The sequence below is a fragment of the Mobula hypostoma genome, chromosome 8 (genome assembly GCF_963921235.1).
Source record: "Mobula hypostoma chromosome 8, sMobHyp1.1, whole genome shotgun sequence".
NCBI lineage: Eukaryota > Metazoa > Chordata > Chondrichthyes > Myliobatiformes > Myliobatidae > Mobula > Mobula hypostoma.
This window is the reverse complement of record NC_086104.1, coordinates 140873425-140890273: the sequence shown is the minus strand read 5'-3', so window position 1 is coordinate 140890273 and position 16849 is coordinate 140873425. Positions and strand designations below refer to the sequence as shown.

The 16849-nt window shown below is 41.2% G+C and overlaps 1 protein-coding gene across 3 annotated transcripts in view; it reads right to left on the bottom strand.

The window, feature by feature from the left end:
* The window catches only part of LOC134351017 (anthrax toxin receptor 1-like), a 290770-nt gene that overhangs the window by 179528 nt on the left and 94393 nt on the right, over window positions 1-16849 (bottom strand). The gene's annotated exons all lie outside the window — the stretch shown is intronic.

The following is a 16849-nucleotide window of genomic DNA, read 5'->3' as shown; positions in this document are numbered from 1 at the left end:
ACCAGCAAACCTAATGCACTCAGACAAAAGTGATTAACCATGCTAGCATCAACTAATCTTTTTGAGAGACAGTCCCACAAGATTCATAGCACATTTATTATCAAAGAATGTAAAAATTATACCCTTGAAATTTGTCTGCTTACCGGCAGCCACAAAGTAAGAAACCTGAATAACCAAATTTTAAAAAAGACCAAAATCCACTGCACAGAGAATAAGAGAGAGAGGAGGAAAAAAACACATTCAAACAACAGAAGCAAGCCAACAGCATCTCGAGCCAGACTGAATCCCAGATCCACTCCAAGATCAGCCAACATAGATCCAAGCTTCGATCCCCTGTACGTCACACTAAAGGGGCAGAAACACATGGCAGCTGGATCAGTTCGCTTTGCGTGACGAAGTGTTTCTAAACTGAATACCCACTCCTCTGAAGTCTGGTTATGTCTCTTTGCTCTTGACCAACACCCCACTGCAAAATAAACTCTTCATTTATTTATTTATTTTCCTTGTTAGTTGCTTGCGAGGTTCCTCCAACCCCAAGCAAATCATACTGTCATCTTCTGTAATCCGGGCACACCGTTTAGCTGCATTTACACTGAGCATGAGGGGGCTTATACTTCCAATCAGAAATCAGGAAGCACTTCCCTAATTAAATCTGCCACATTTACAGAGATTTGGCTCCAGGAATCCATGATAACTACATAGATCATCAATGCAATCAGTACTGGAAAAACAGGCAAATTAGTAGTAGGGTACATAGAAAGGGAGCTCTGTACGTACTGCAACATTTAAGGGGCTATATAATGCTAATAATGAAGTTCCAGTGGGCATTCCGATTCTTAACATCTACACATTAACATGGTACGGTGATAGAATTTGACCAATGATGGTGACCATCTTTAGAAGCAGAAAGAAGGATTTATTTCTACAGTGTGGGACACATAATCTTCAGTCTTTCAGGGTTTCCCAAAGCTTATGTTCACCTAATTATTTTCCAAGATCTGGGAACAGATGGAAGTTAAATATTTATTGCCCATCCACAATAACCATTCAGAAGTCGGTGATAATTCGCTTTCTTTCTTTCTTTCTTTATTGATTGATTGAGAAACAGCATGGAATAGGCCCTTCCCAAAAGGGCACACTCAGTTTAACCTTAGTCTTATCATGGGAGTGAAAGACTGGCAGAAATGAAAGACCCTTGTGGAGGCCCCATGTGCCACCTAGGCATCAAGGGTTCAGACGACAACGAATCATGGGAGTATTTACAATGACCAATTAACCTACCAACCAGTACATCTTTGGACTATGGGAGGAAACCGAAGCACCTAGAGACCACCCACGCGGTCATGTGGAGGACGTACAAACACCTTACAGGCAGCGGCGGGAATTGAACCCGAGTCGCTGGTACTGTAAAGCGTTGTGCTAACCACTATGCTGCTGCGCTGGCCCAAAGCATTGTTTGAACTGCTGTGACCCTTCATGAAGGTGCTCTCACAGTGTTGTTGAGGAGAGAGTTTCAAGAATTGGACCTCATGGCAGTGAAAGAACAGCAATATATTTCCAGAGCAGGAAGGTGTACAACTTGGAGAAAAACCTACAGGCAGTGGTGCTCATATTAAGAGAAGCTTTTGCCCTCACTGTTAAAGACCACATACTTGGGAAGTGTTGATGTAGTAACTTAGGCACATAAATGCGATGCTCTTTTATCACTACAACCATCAGGAAAGAAGAACAGGGGCCTTAGGTCCCACACCACCAAGTTCAGAAACAGTTATTACCCTTCATCCATCAGACTTTCTGAACCAGAGTGGATAATTTTACTAATCACAACACTGAACTGATCACTTAACACTACTTATGCACTCACTTTTGAAGAGTCTACAACCCATATTTTCCATGTTATTTATTTACTTGTATTTGCACAGTTTACCTTCTCTTGCACATTGATTGTTTATCAGTCTTTGTTTTGTGTGTAGTTTTACCCTGATGCTATTGCATTTCATTCTTCTACTGTGAATGTGCCTGCGAAAAATTGAACCTCAGGGTAGGATATGGTGGCATATATGTACTTTGAACTTTGAAGTCATTGCATATTGTTAGCGGAGGAAGTAAATGTTTATGCTGGTGAGTGGGGAATTAATTAAGTTATTTCGTCTTGGATGGTATTACTGAATGGTATGATAAATTGTAAAGTAAAATAACCTGCATCGAGCCGGAGGTCGGGAAGCTGCGGGTCAGCAGTTGCTCCCCACAGAAGGACTGAGTTCGACCTGTTGATCTCCTTGATGCTGACAAAGGATGTTTTCGAAATTCTGAGATGTATGTGATTATTGGTGCGGATTGCGCTTTATATCGGTCTTCTTCAGTTTTTCTGTTTTCTTTCTTGCTACTGATTGGTGGGTAGATGATATGTTACTCTTGTGGGCGAGGTTGGGGTTGGGGGAAGGTGTAGAGCTTGCAAGTTTTGTTTCCTTTTTTGTGTGCGGGGGAAGAGTGTTGATGTCTTTTCTTTCAACAACTTCCATGGTTTTCTGTACTTCATGGCTATCTGGAGAAGACGAATCTCAGAATTGTATCCTGAGTACATACTTTGGTAATAAAATGAACCTTTGATCCTTTGAACCCTTTGAAATTCTCTGAGCAACCTACCATGCAAACTTCAGTGAGGGGTAGATGAGTTCGCTGAATATATCCTGAGCAGCCTGCTATGCCTATATAATTGAGGGATAGCTGTGTTCATTGACACATTTCAAAACACAAACTGAGCTAAACTCTGTTGGGGCATTTTTGCAGTGGTGGCCTGTGGGGAAGGAGAAAATATCTGTGCAAGTACTGAGGTATGACCTCCTCCTCAACAACAGCCATACCATGTTGGGGGGGGGGGGTAGGACCTAGCAGAGGAAAGTCACAGTGGTCAGGTTTCTGGCACTGAGTCTGTCTCTGTGACTCAGAATGGAATGGGGGAGAAGAGGTGATAGGGGATTCTTTAGTTAGAGGCAGAAAAAGGAGGATCTGTGGACGTGAACGAGACGCCTGGATGGTATGTCGCCTCCCAGGTACCAGGGCCCAGAATATCTCCGATTGAGTCCTCAGCAATCTTAAGTGGGAGGGTGAACAGCCAGAGGTCATGGTCTATGTAGACACAAATGTAGACATGAAGAGTGGTGAGGTTCTGCAAAGTGAATTCAGAGAGTTAGGTGCTAAGTTAAAAAGCAGGACCTCCAAGGTTATGATCCCAGGATCGCTACCTGTGCCACGTGCTAGTGAGGCCAGAACTAAGAAGATTATACAGTTTACTATATGGCGAAGGATTTGGTGTGGAAGGAAAGGCATATGATTTTTGGATCATTGGGCTCTCTTCCAGGGAAGGTGAGACCTGAACAGAGGAGACAGCTTGCACCTAAACTGGAAGGGGACTAATATTCCAGTGCAAACAACGGGAATTCTGCAGATGCTGGAAATTCAAGCAACACACATCAAAGTTGCTGGTGAACGCAGCAGGCCAGGCAGCATCTCTAGGAAGAGGTACAGTCTCGGCCTGAAACGTCGACTGTACCTCTTCCTAGAGATGCTGCCTGGCCTGCTGCATTCACCAGCAACTTTGATGTGTGTTGCTTAATATTCCAGTGGGAAGGTTTGCTAGTGTTGCAGTGGGTAGGGATTTAAAATAGAGTTGCGGGGGGTGGGAACCAGAGTGCCGGAACAGATGGTGGAGAAGTTGTGGAGACAGATATTGTTATGACCTCAGACAAGGTCAGGAATCAAAAGGCTGTGCATGGTGCGACTAATGTCCTGAGCTTTGCATATTTCAATGCAAGAAGCATTGTAGGAAAGGCAGATATGCACATAGATCAACACTTGGAATTATGATATTATAGGTCATAAAGAAAGCTAATGGCATATTGGCCTTCATTGCTCAAAGTATTGAGTACAGGAGATGAGACGTTATGTTGAAGTGGTATAAGACATTGGTGAGGTCTAATTTGATATTGTGTACAGTTTTGGTCACCTTTCAACAGGAATTATGTGAACAAGGTTGAGAGAGTACAGAGAAAATTTAGACAGATGTTGCCGGGTCTGGAGGGCCTGAGTTATATGGAAAGATTGAATAGTTGGTACTTTATTCCTTGGAATGTAGAAGATTGAGAGGAGATTTAATAGAGATATACAAAATTATGAGGGGTATAGATATGGTAAATGCAAGCAGACTTTTTCCACTGAGGTTGGGTGGGACTACAACCAGAGGTCATGGGTTAAGGGTGAAAGGCAAAATGTTTAAGGGGAACATGAGGGGAAACTTCTTCTCTCAGAGGGTCTTGAAAGTCTGGAATGAGCTGACAGCAAAAGTGATATATCTGAGCTCAAATTCAATGTTTAGAAGAAGTTTCAATCGGTACATGTATAGTAGGAGTATGGAGGGCTATGGTCTAGGTGCAAGTCGAGGGGTTGATGGTTGCTATAAGACCATGAGATATAGGAGCATTATTAGGCCATATGGCCCATTGAGTCTGTTATTTCATCATGGCTGATCCATTTCCCTCTCAGCTCCAATCTCCTGTCTTCTCCCACATCCCTTCATGCCCTGACTATCAAGAATCTATCAACCTCTGCCTTAAATACACCCAATGACTTGGCCTCCACAGCCACCTGTGGCAATGAATTCCACAGATTCACCACTCTCTGACTAAAGAAATTCCTCCTCATCTCCATTCTAAATGGATATCCCTCTATTCTGAGGCTGCATCCTCTGGTCTTAGACTCCCCCACCATAGAAAATATCTTCTTCACATCCACTATCTCGATGCCTTTCAACATTTGATGGGTTTCAATTAGAAACCCCCTCATTCATCTGAATTCCAGTGAGTACAGTCCCAGTTACTTGATGCCATCAACAAATATCAAGGAAAAATGCTAATGTCATACCTGAACTTTACATGGTTCATGAGGGAGGCTCATTGATGGTAAAGATAAAGATTAGCTTTATCTGTTACCTGTAGATCAAAACATCAAAATATATGGTGAAATGCGATGTTTGAGTCATTGACTAACACAGTTCAACGATGTGTTAGAGGCAGACCACGAATATCGCCATGTTTCTGATGCCAACAGAGCATGCCCACAACTTACTTCCTGTAAATCTTTGAATGTATGTGGAAGGAAACCGGAGTACCCGGAGGAAACCCATGCAGTCACAAGGAGAACATACAAATCCCTTACAGACAACAGTAGCTATTGAATACCAATGGCTGGTGATATAAAGCCTTATCATACTGTGTTACCCCTTTTTCCACTGCAGGCTGTGAAGCTGCCTTACAGCTTTGGAGACAAGCGGTTTCTTTGTGAACTTTGCATGTTCTCCTTGTGACTAAATGGACTTCCCCAGGGTGTTCGAATTTCCCAAAGGTGAGCAGGTTCTTGGTAAGTTTACCACTGTAAGATGCCCTTAGTGTATTAGAATGGCAGAGAATCGGGAGGATGTTGAGGTGCACAGGAGATAGGATAGGTCGCAGGCAAATAAGTGGGAGAATTGGACTGATGAGATTGCCATGAGAGATGGCAATAGAGTTGATCATCCTAATGGCTTCCTATCTAGTCAGCAAACATTAAATAGAAATATAGGAACAAAAGGAAGCCATAAGGCTTTAAGAACATAAGACATAGGAGAGAATTAAACAATTTGGCTCTTCAAGTCTACCCTGCCATTTGATCATGACTGATTTATTTTCCCTCTCAACCCTTCCTCCTGCCATTCTCTGTTCTATAGGGACATCTTTATATTCTAAGGCTGTGCTCTTTAGTTGTAGACTTTCCCACTGTTGGAAACATCCTTTACACCACCACAGTACGCTCAGTGGCCACTTAATTAAGTATAACTGTTCGTTCATGCATCTATCTAATCAGCCAATCATGTGACAGCAACTCGTGCCTGAAAGCATGCAGACATAGTCAAGAAGTACAGTTGTTGTTCAGACCAAACACCAGAATGGGGAAGAAGATTGATTTAAGTGACTTTGACCATGGAATAATTGTTGGTGCCAAACAGGGTGGTTTGAGTATCTCAGAAACTGCTGATCTCCAGGTATTTTCATGAATAACAGCCTCTGGAGTTTACAGAAGATGGTGCAAAAAACAAAAAAAAAAAAAAAATCCCAGCGAGTGGCAGTTCTGTAGGCAAAAATGCCTTGTTGATGTGGGAAGTCAGAGGAGAATGGCCAGACTGGTTCAATCTGACAGGAAGCTGACAGTAACTCAGGTAATCACGTTTGTCTTAATAGTGTGGCTTAATAGTTTGCTGTAGTCAGAGTTTAGTTTAATAGTGTTCACATGGAACTGTGAAAAAGAGAGATGGTATTGCACGCGGAGTCCACAATACTGATTATTTAACCGCGTATTCCCAGCGGCAGCTTTAATGAGCTCTCCTGAGAACAATCTACCCAATCCTATACCCCATGCCCCTTCAAATTGCCTCCTGCTCAAAGGTCTATTAATTCTCTTCTGAAAGCCTTAAGGTATGATTCTTTTACCACCTCTTACAGGTATTAAGTTCCAGATCATCACACTGTGAAAGAAAGTCACATAAATCCTCCCTAAAATATTTGACCATCTCCTAACCTTCATTCAGAGAATGATCCCAGCTTCTCAGGTCCAACCTTGTAGCTGGAATTGGTTGACACTGTTGTGAATAAGTCTACTGTTACTTCAAATGGAGTTGGTTATTCACAACTATTGATGAGGGCCAGTTAACACACACAAGTGACTCTTCTGAAGAGTCTAAACGTTGGCAGTTTATTTCTTTCCAGAGATGCTGCCCGACCTGCTAGTTCCTCCAGCATTTTGTATCAGTTACTCCGGATTTCCAGCATCTGTCGAATCTTTTGTGTACAAGTGACTCTTGGAAGATGTTTTTGTCCATTTGCCGTTCCCACAGTAAGCTGGGCTGTTTCACTGGTCAAAATTCACACTGATTCATTTGCAAACTATTTGTTAGAATTGCCCTTGGATATTTAATTTCCACAAATTTCTAGCCAGTAAATTGCTGCAAGTCGAACTGAGAAATATCCCAACAGGATATGACTCCTTAAATAAACCCATCTTAAAAATTGTTAACGTTTGATGCCATTTGAATCACAATGTGGTAGATATTAGAGTGGCTTCAATGTCAAATCAAGTACCAAAGTGAAATGATGCCAATGAAAGAAATAATGAGCTGGGAGAGAGAACGAGAAACAAAGAAACATTAAGGAAAAATATCAATTTGTGTTCAAATTATACATCAAGAACTATTGTAACTTATACTTCAAATTATACTTCAAGAACTATTGTAACTTATACTTCAATTTATACTTCAAGAACATTGTTGGTAGAATCTCAGGTGGTGACGAGAGGGCATACAGGAGTGAGATATGCCAACTGGTGGAGTGGTGCCGCAGCAAAAACCTGGCACTCAACATCAGTAAGACAAAAGAGCTGATTGGGGACTTCAGGAAGGGTAAGACGTAGGAACACAAACCAATCCTCATAGAGGGATCAGAAGTGGAGAGAGTGAGCAGCTTCAAGTTCCCGGGTGTCAAGATCTCTGAGGATGTAACCTAGTCCCAACATATCGATGTAGTTATAAAGAAGGCAAGACAATGGCTATACTTTAGTAGGAGTTTGAAGAGATTTGGCATGTCAACAAATACACTCAAAAACTTCTATAGTTGTACCGTGGAGAGCATTCTGACAGGCTGCATCACTGTCTGGTATGGAGGGGCTACTGCACAGGACCGAAAGAAGCTGCAGAAGGTTGTAAATCTAGTCAGCTCTATCTTGGGTACTAGCCTACAAAGTATCTAGGATATCTTCAGGAAGTGGTGTCACAGAAAGACAGCGTCCATTATTAAGCACCTCCAGCACCCAGGGCATGTCCTTTTCTCACTGTTACCATCAGGTAGGAGGTACAGTGATTCAGGAACAGCTTCTTCCCCTCTGCTATCCGATTCCTAAATGGATATTGAATCTTTGGACACTACCTCACTTTTATTAATATACAGCATTTCTGTTTTTGCATGTTTTTTTAATCTATTCAATAAACATAATTGATTTACTTGTTTATGTATTATTATTTTTTTGATTTGTTATTATCTTTTTCTCTCTACTAGATTATGTATTGCACTGAGCTGCTGCTGCTAAGTTAACGAATTTCACCATGCCGGTGATAATAAACCTGAATGTGATTCTTATATAAGTTGAGGGAAATACACTCCATGGCATTAAATATTGATTTCTAGTGCCTTGAATGTTGTGTGAAATAAAAATTAGCACAATACCAAAAATGGACAACCCAGATTAATCGTGCAATTCTGATGAAGGGTCTCAGACCGAAATGTCGGCTGTTTATTCTTTCCCATAGATGCTGCCTGGCCTGTTGAGTTCCTCCACCATCAGAATCAGAATCAGGTTTAATATCACCGGTAGATATAGTGAAATTTATTAAATTTGCAGCATCAGTACAATGAAATACAAGATACATGTAGAGAAAAGAAACTTAATTACAGTAATTTTATATACATACAGTGCCTATAAAATGTATTCACCCCCCTTTGGAGGTTTTTATGTTTTATTGTTGTAATGGCTTCTCTGTAATGTTTCACGGCTAAGGCTAATGTAATGGCTTCTCTGTAATGTTCACTGCTGAGGTAATGGTTTCTCTGCAGCAGCAATGTTTGGGTTATGGCTAGAGATAACAGGGCTTTGGAATGCAGAGGTTAGCCAGTGAGGAATTGTTGTCCTTTTTTGTGTCTCTGGGAGTCAGGTTTTTCGCGGTCTTTGGTCGAGGAGAGATGAAGAGGGAGGACGCGTGTGGAGAGAGATGGTAGACGACCGGACGGAGTGGACTGGGATCTGAGGGTCCAAAGGTCGGCAACGTTTGGATGAGACCGATGGTGGAAGAATGCCTACTGAGTGAGCTCCAACGTGACTTTGACTTGACTTGGACTCTTTTTGTTTTTGTTTATTTTCATTTCTAACCCTATATTCAGATTAAGTTTCATAAAATTCTATCATTTAATTGCATATGGTGTACTGTCTGATATTTTGCATTGTGGGTTTGTAACTGGGGGTAAATTACACAGCATCCACACAAAGGTGATTACCCAGTTTGGCGGGGCCGAAGGCTGATTCCCCTCGAACACGAGCTGGGCGAATCTGAGGGTTACGTTGTTTTACAACAGTGGATTTAAACAGAAAAAGACTCTTTTGTATCAAAGTGAAAACAGATAGTGATCTAAATTAATTACAAATATAAAACACAAGTAAATTGATTGCATAAGTATTCACCCTCTTCAAGTCAGTATTTAGCAGATGTATTTTGGAAGCAGCCTTGAGACTGTGTGGATATGCCTCTATCAACTTTGCACATCTGGACACTGCAATTTTTCCCCATTCTTCTTTACAAAACTGCTCAAGTTCTATCAGATTGCATGGGGATTGTGAGTGAACAGCCCTTTTCAAGGCCAGCCACAAATTCTCAATTGTATTGAGGTCTAGACTCTGACTTGGCCACTCCAGGACATTAATTTTGTTGTTTTTAAGCCATTCCTGTGTAGCTTTGGCTTTATGCTTGGAGTTATTGTCTTGCAGGAAAACGAATCTCCCAAGTCACAGTTCTCTTGCAGACTGCATCAGGTTTTCCTCCAGGATTTCCCTGTATTTTGCTGCATTCATTTTACCCTCTCCCTTCACAAGCATTCTAGGGCCTGCTGCAGTGAAGCATCCCCACAGCATGATACAGCCACTGCCACATTTCACTGTAGGGTTGATGTGTTTTTGATGCTGTGTGATGTTTGACTTAAGCCAAATATAGCGTTTAGTCTGATGACCAAAAAGCTCAATTTTGGTTTCATCAGACCATAGAACCATCTTCCAGCTGACTTCAGAGTCTCCCACATGCCTTCTGGTAAACTCCAGCTGAGATTTCATGTGAGTTTTTTTCAACCAGTGGCTTTCTCTTTGCCACTCTCCCATAAAGCTGGGACTGGTGAAGCACCTGGGCAACAGCCTCTCCCATCTCAGCCACTGAAGCTTGGAACTGCTCCGGAGTTGTCATAGGTCTCTTGCATGGTCACTCAGCTTTTGAGGACAGCCTTTCTTGCATGGTCACTCAGCTTTTGAGGACAGCCTGCTCTAGGCAGATTTACAGCTGAGCGATATTCTTTCCACTTCTTGATGATTGACTTGACTGTACTCCAAGGGATATTCAGTGACTTGGAAATTTTCATGTATCCATCTCCTGACTTGTGCTTTTCACTAACCTTTTTGCGCAATTGTTTGGAGTGTTCTTTTGTCTTTGTGGTGTAGTTTTTGCCAGGATACTGACTCACCAGCAGTTGGACCTTCCAGATACTGCTGTATTTTTACTACAATCAATTGGTCTCCAAAAACAGATCTCCATTTAACTAATTACGTGACTTCTAAAACGAATTGGTTGCACAAGTGATGAGTTGGTGTGTCATATTAAGGGGGGGGGAGAATACTTATGCAATCAATTATTTTGTGTTTTATATTTGTAATTAATTTAGATCACTTTGTAGAGATCTGGTTCCACTTTGTCACCAAGGAGGCTTTTTCCGTTGATGAGTGTCAAAAAAGCCAAATTAAATCCATTACGATTCAATGTTGTAAAACAATAAAACATGAAAACTTCTAAGAGGAGTGAATACGGGTGAATACTTTTTATAGGCACTGTATGTGCCTATATATATATCTATATCTATATCTATCTATATATATATATATATATAATTAAATTAAATTAAGTAGTGCAAAAACAGAAATAAAAATGTAGAGGTAGTGTTAATGGGCTTAATGTCCATTTAGAAATCAGGTGGCAGAGGAAAGGAAGCTATTCCTGAATCACTAAGTGTGTGCCTTCAGGGTCCTGTACCTCCTTCCTCATGATAACAATATGAAAAGGCCATGTCCTGGGTGTTGGAGGTCTTTAATGATGGACGCTGCCTTCCTGAGGCGCCACTCCATGAAGATGGCTTGATTAAGATGGAGGCTAGTACACATGATGGAGCTCACTCATTTTACAACTTTCTTAAACTTACTTCGATCCTGTGTAGTAGTCCTCCCACTCCCATACCAGATGGTGATGCAGCAGTCAGAATGCTCTTCACTGTACATTTATAGCGGTTTTTGAGTGTTTTAGTTGACAAACCTAATCCCCCCAGCACTTTGTATGTGTGTTGATTTGGATTTCCAGTATCGTTCGTGCTTGTGAATCGTACTTTATACCCCATCACAGCAATTCCCAGAGTTTGGCAATTCATGGTTCTGTATGCTGTGTGCTATTAATTGCACTCCGTTTTTTCATACTGTTGCCCATGGTAGCAGCGTCCTATAAACTATTTCTTTAATTAAAAACTTACCCGTGGAAAAGCAGGGATACAAGTTCCAAGTTAAGACCAATGTCAAGTTTGCTATATTTCATCAGCTGGTGGAGTGTCAGGTTGTGATATTCACTGGGGTGATTTGCTTCTGCTTATGCCAAGAATGTTCATATTTTGCAGCTCTGCTGTAACATTCTCCCTAATCCAAAAATCCCTCATGGATTATCGGGCGCAAAACATCCGCACCACTAGTAATTCCTATGGAATGTGCTGATGTGTATCAATGCGCCTGGAAGCAGTACACAATTTTAACACTAGATAACATGAAGTTCACAGGATCACTATCATGAGATGGAAGATTCATTTATTTCCTAATTAAAATATTCTCTTGGAAAAGGAAATCACTGCAAAACCAGCATTTGTTGCACCCCCCCCCTCAAATGTATCAGTTCAATATCTCAATTTCTTAACCCTGTCTTCAAACTTCTCTATGGCCTCACCCATCCCTAAATTTTTTGAGATATGATTACCCTCTGAGATAATTAAATTCCTTCATATCTGTTCCTTCAGGGTTCATTTTTTTCTTGTGAAGTGAACAGATTCCAGAGTGTAACACTCAGTCGTTGAATGACTGTCTATGGTAGAAAAAATACATTTAAAGTGAGAACGGTTTGGGGAAGGTCTGAAATCTCATGAGTGGTTGGACTGGAGGAGACAGAAAGTGGCAAGTCCATGTAGCGTTTTGAAATCCTGAATAAGAATTTTAAAATCAAGGCACTGCTTCACTAGAATATTAGTTAGTGAGCATAGAGTTGGTACAGAACCAATAGCCTTTTTGCTAATTCCCTGCTTAGCTCTCAAGATTGGCCCACACTGTATCTGCTGACTAAATATGTCAAATGAAATTAATCCCATCTGCCTGCACAAGTGCCTGCTCTAAATGTCTCTTGTCTCTTAAACAATGCTAGAACATTAAACATCCATCTCCAGGAACCCCAACACCCCTCCCCTACACCACCCAGGTCACACTCTCTCCTTCTTGCTGCCATCAGGAAGAAGGTACAGGAGCCTCAGGACTCAAGCCACCAGACTCAGGAGCAGTTATTACCCCTCAACCCCTTGAACCAAAAGGGATAACTTCACTCAACTTAACTTGCCCCATCACTGAACTGTTCTTATAACCAATGGACTCACTTTCAAGAACTCTTCATCTCATGTTCTTGATAGTTATTGCTTATTTATTATTATTATTTCTCTTTTTTTCTCTTTCTTTTTGGATTTGCACCATTTGTTGTCTTTTGCACACAGGTTGTCCACTTTGTTGGTGCGGTCTTTTGTAGAGTCTATTATGGTTATTGGATTTATTGAGTATGCGCGCAAGAAAGTTAATCTCGGGGTTGCATATGGTGACATATACAGTAACTGCTTTGATAATGAATTTACTTTGAACTTCGATCAAATAGTAAGATATAAATAAATTGCAGATATGGGTGGAGAAATGGCAGATGGAGTTTAAACTGGCCAAATGTAAAGCTTTGCATGTTAGGAGATCAAATGTAAAGAGACAGTACACTGCCAATGGCTAGACCTTTAACAGTCTTGATGTGCAAAGGGATCTTGGGGTTCAAGTGCACAGCTCCTTGGACGTGGCTGCACAGGTTGATAGGGTGATAAAGAAGTAATATGGCATGCTTTCCTTGGTCAAGGAACTCAGAGATGGGGCAAGTAAAATTTAGTGAAGTTATCCCCTTTAATTCAAGGGGTTGAGAGGTAACAACTGTTCCAGAATCTGGTAGTGTGAGTCCTGAGTTAGATACCTAACTTATAGTAAGCCTCAACCTCCTTCTTATAATGGGACTACCATGAATGAATGCACTACTCCAGATGTCTAACTTTATAATTAGGCATGTGCTCGAAGGAAAGGTGGTCAAACATGGCTTGTTTTCTCTGGAGTGTCAGAGCCTGAGGGGACATTTAGAAATTTATAAGATTATGAAAGGTATAAAGAGCATAGACAGCCAGTATGTTTTTCCCAGGGTTTAAATGCCTCTGCCATTGATTTTGAATTATCACCTGTGTGGAGAGGGGGAGCCTGCTGCATTGTCAACAGCTTGCTCTCCATATCGTGCTACTCTGGCTTGAAAAAATATCCAGTAGACGGCCAGGATGCAATATCTATGGTCAACACTGTCCAATGGAGGGGGTGTTGGGTTCATTACGGGCTAGACCTGTTCTGATCCAGATGTTTTTAAATGTTAAAGATTAGCTTTATTTGTCACATGTACATCAATACATTCAGTGAAACGCATGATTTGCATCAAGGATGTGTTGGGGACAGCTTGCAAGTGTTGCCAACGTAACATGCCCACAGTTTACTAATCCTGACACGTATGTCTTTGGAAAAGTGGGAGGAAACCGGAGGAGCTGGAGGAAACCCCCGCAGTCCTGAGTGGAATATACAAACACCTTACAGACAGTGATCGAACAGCTGGTGCTACATTACTGAGTCACCCTTTACAACATGTATAACATGTGGTTAGTAAAACAGTGCTCATTGGCAGAATATGTCTCTTTAGCAGGGCCTTACTGTTTGAGTCAGAGTCTAGGTGTACGCAATTATTGATATAAAAATCGGTGCAACCAGTGACTTTCTGTATCAATATGATTTGGTGGATGTCTGGACATCTTTCATTCCATAATCTCCAGTGCAATTGTGAACAAGCTGCTATGAACAATTACACTGGACAACAAAGATTTTGCTTCCTGAATACTTTTGGGTGTACCTTATGGATTTTGGCTACTTACTATGAAAAGCAGCATAAAATTTCCCTATCATGCACTTTTTAAAAAAAAAAATCACCTATATTTGCTATTTCAATTCATAATTCAAGTTAATTAAATTGTTGCCACAATGTAAGCTGGAAAGTTTTCCATCTTGTCCAAGCATGCATGGGCCTGCTTAGGCAAGGCGGATGCTACCGGGCAGGACAAGTTTTAGAGAGGCTATAAAAGCATCATGCACACACCATTCTATACGTTGCATTCACATGTACATCGGTTTGCGATCACATTGATGTGTATGCTCCATGTACACAGCATATTGTGTGTACTCATTATAATAAAGAAATTGTATTTTCAGGAGTATTTGTGATAGCAAAATGTCTCACCAGTGTTGCAACAGCTGCAGTACTTTCTGTTACATATGTGGTGAGCATACGCTTAAGTCTCAAAGACGGAATATGACTCCTCTTATTAAGAAAGTCTATGAGCTCTACTTTGGGTGTAAGGTTGGTGACCAAGGCAAAGCTTGGGCTCCTCATATTTGTTGCACAACATGCACTGTCGATCTTAGTGCTTGGCTCAGAGATACTCGGAAGTCAATGCCGTTCGTCGTCCTGATAACATGGCAAGAGCAGAAGGATCATGTGGTAGACTGCTACTTCTGTCTGACCAGTGTATCTGGTTTCCCTGCTAAAAACAAGAAATCTATTGAATACCTCAATCTCCCTTCAGCCATGAAGCCTATGCCACATGCAGATAGCCTTCCTCTACAGAATTCACCAGAGACTTGGAGTCTAGAGGAGGCAGGCGAAGATGTCATGATGCAAGAGCCAGGAGTGGAAAACAACACTGATAGTGATACAGATTTTGAACCGTTTATGTCGAGGGAACCTCATCTGATAACTCAGTCTGAGTTAAGTCACCTGGTCAGAGACATAGGTTTGTCAAAGACAAAAGGAGAATTACTGGGTTCAAGATGCCAGGATGGAATCTGCTGTCACCAGGCACAAATATTTCCATGAAGAATTTTGATACTTGAGAAAGAATAATTGATGCCAAGTTTAAGGAAGGCATTTTTGTTGATCCACCCAAACAGGTCATCAGCGATAAGCAATTTGAAGAACTTCTAGTGGGACTGGAGAAAATCACATCGAAGGCATTCAAGTATGTTGTTTAAACATTTCCTGGCAACTACAGAGCACCAAACTATGTGCAGCTGGTTGACAATATGCTTCAAGTATACAAAACCACAAAGTGCAAAGTGTTACTGAAGATTCATTTTCTACATTCTCATTTGGACTTCTTTGCTGCCAATCTTGGCGCTGTCAGAGTCAAGCATGCTGAAAGGTTTCATCAGGTCATTCCGGTCCTGGAGAAACAGTATCAGGACAACTGGAATCCATCAATGTTGACTGATTATTTTTGGACACTTAAGCAAGAAGCACCAAACACTGAGTGCAAAGAAAAATCATCAACAAAACATCTTTAGCTTAGTTGAACTATTGCAAAGCATATATTCAAGAAAAATTAATTTCTTGTTTCTGTAAATTCCAAAATCATACAAGTAGTCTGAAATTATATTTGTGTTCAGCTTCAAAGTGTGTATCATAACTGCAAAAAATTCTGAGGAAGTAACACTTTCAAAAATGTTTGCTGTCCAGCGTAAAATGAGATGTTCTGCGGCCAGTAACATTGTCCTGAATTTATTTAATTAATTAGAGTGATAAATAATACGGTACAGAAATGAGTACTTCTGCTCAACCATTGAGACATTAACACTAAATTAATTTCATTATTCCTACATTCCTATACTCTCCCCAGATCCTACCACTTATCTACAACCAGAGGCAATTAACCAAATGTCTCACATTTCTTTGGGATGCGGGAGGAGAAGGAACACCTTGAGTAAATCAAAATGATCACAAACACGGAAACTTCAAAGGGAGAGCATTGGGGTCAGGGTTGAACTGAGTCATTGAATTTAAACTTTCCGTCTGCCACTCGAGGACAGCACAGTAGTGTGGTGGTTAGCGCAAAGCTTTACGGTACCAGCGACCCTGGTTCAATTCTTACCTCTACCTGTAAGGAGTGTGTACATTCTCCGCATGACCACGTGGGTTCTTTCAGGTGCTCTGGTTTCCTCCCACCATCCAAAGACGTACCAGTTGGTAGGTTAGTTGGTTATTGTAAATTGTCCTGTGATTAGGTTATGATTAAATCGGGGGATTGCTGGGCAGCATAGCTCTGCACTCACGTCAATCAATCAATCAATAAATAAATTCTGGAGGTTTGAACTGACATCACACATCACTTGACTTGGCCTCTAGATGACTAATAAAACTACCGTGTCACCATTCCCCTTAAATCAGGGGTTCCCAAACTCTTTTTTGATGCAATAGAGCCTTACCATTAGCGGAGAGGTCTGTGGACCCCATGTTGGGAGCTCCTGCTTTAAACGGTGACACTGGCAAGTGTCAGCAACAGGTAAGCTCTAAGATAACGTGCACAATAGAGTGTAAAGCTCCCTCAGTAACAGCTTCGGGGAAATTCATTCCAGTACATCAACACATCATAAACTGACTCAGGAACTGCCACTAAATAAGAATATATATAATAATGGGCAGTGTTCCACTCTGGATTGAAGCCCAACTAGAATTAGTTTGTCTGTCACATTTCTCATGTGCTCTTATATTTGGCAG